The sequence below is a fragment of the Mobula hypostoma genome, chromosome 1, assembly GCF_963921235.1.
Source record: "Mobula hypostoma chromosome 1, sMobHyp1.1, whole genome shotgun sequence".
Classification (NCBI taxonomy): domain Eukaryota; kingdom Metazoa; phylum Chordata; class Chondrichthyes; order Myliobatiformes; family Myliobatidae; genus Mobula; species Mobula hypostoma.
The window spans coordinates 186,827,697-186,829,434 of record NC_086097.1 but is presented as its reverse complement, the minus strand read 5'-3'; the positions used below and the strand labels follow the sequence as shown (position 1 = coordinate 186,829,434).

Here is a 1,738-nt window from a genome sequence, read left to right as displayed (position 1 = left end):
GCCTTAGACTCTCCCATCGTAAGAAAGATCCTCTCCATATCCACTCTATCAAGGCCTATTCACGTATTTATACATATAATCTGTAATGAATTATTTGAATGAAGAATGCTTAATCACCCAACATACATTACTAGAATATTACTTACATTTTAAGTTCACAATAGCTATAAACACCAACTCAAAACAGAATGCACCTCAATTATATACACAGTATATTATATAATACATTTACTATATACAGACCTCCACAGCATAGTAAATTTTAAATTGTCCCATTCAAGCCTAAAGATTCAACTGCTGTGAAGGATTTCTCACTCTTGGGTAACTCGGCTTGGTAACTGAGACTTGTCGCTGTGAAACAATCTGAGATTCTGGGACCTCCTCCATGATTGTTGTTGGAGCTGACACTGAGACTGCAGGAACTGGTTCAGACAGCTCTGGAACCTTTCTTCTCCTTTTCAACGTGTCTTTCTTCTTTCTAGTTTGTAGATCTTGATCTTGCGAAGGTGCATTTAGTTTACTGGAGTATTCCCTTATTAATCCTTCTATTGCTCCTTTTATGACCTGATCTCTTCTCTTGGTTTCCGCATCCACGACGTCACCTGACAGATCCCCTGTTTTTGAATCCCCACTGACGCCTTCCTTTTTGGCCTTTCATTCATTCAGCTGGGCTTTAGTCTTTGCATCTACTTTGACAGCTTCTTATCTCCCACTCGAAGTTTATACAACATCCTTAATGCATGCAGAGTAGATTCTGGTTCAGAATGTTCACGAAAGCTGAATGTTTGCAACTTTTCTGAAGCTTCTTGAAGTCTCTTCCAGCTTAAACCAAGACACATTTTCACAAGTAACTGCCTGAATAACATATTAGAGACTTTTGCAGATACGTTACCTTCGGACCACTGGTGTCATCACTTCCACCCTTCCTCTGAACAGCATAGTCCTTTCTTGCTCCAATATGCTCTCCAACCAAAGGTACAGAGATTGGCACCAATACCTATTTGTCCTCTGTTGGGCAACGGTCCATGGTGTTCAGACAGTTGTGACATGCAAATTGTGGGTGAATCTCCAATAAAGTTGTAGTTGTCTCAGCCAAACATATCCCCACAATTCTGGTCTCCTGCTTTTCCACATTCAAGCTCAATGTAGCTTGTTGGTTGTTGTATTTCACTGTTACAAATGTCATTGCCATCTTTTGTCCAGTATGTTCTTAGTTGCATATCTGCAGGTTTTATTTTAGTATTTTTGAAATGTCTCTCAAACTCATTTTGTGAAATGATTGAAATAGCTGAGCCTGTGTCTAATTCCATTTTAATTAATTTGCCATTCATTTCTGGTCTATTTGCTTGCTTGTCTATTTGTTAAACTTCAAACTGTAAATCTCAAGGCTACCCAGTTCTATGCCACCCCTATCAATATCAGATTTTTAATCAACAGCATGCAGATTAGTGCTCTTTTGAAACTGCAACTTGACTTTTTAGCTTTTTCTTTTCCTGTGCAGTCTATTTATTTTTATCTGTCTCATATGTTCTCTGTATTTGTCCTACTTTGTTTTATGTTCTGCGAGTTTAACCTTTAAACATGCATTTGTTTGATGTATGTGAGCCCCTGCACAATGGTAACAGAATTTGTTTGGTTTCTGTTAAGACATTGCAGTTTTGTTTATGCTCACTTTCATTCCACTGCAATTCAGTTGCATCTCTGTCTGCAGTTTCCTTTGAAACAGCAACTTTGACTG

General features: G+C 38.3%; 1 pseudogene; it reads right to left on the bottom strand.

Annotated features, from left to right (window-relative positions):
* Positions 1 to 282: 282 nt before the first annotated feature.
* Positions 283 to 1,192, bottom strand: LOC134348229 (RNA-binding protein 25-like; annotated as a pseudogene).
* Positions 1,193 to 1,738: the final 546 nt, after the last annotated feature.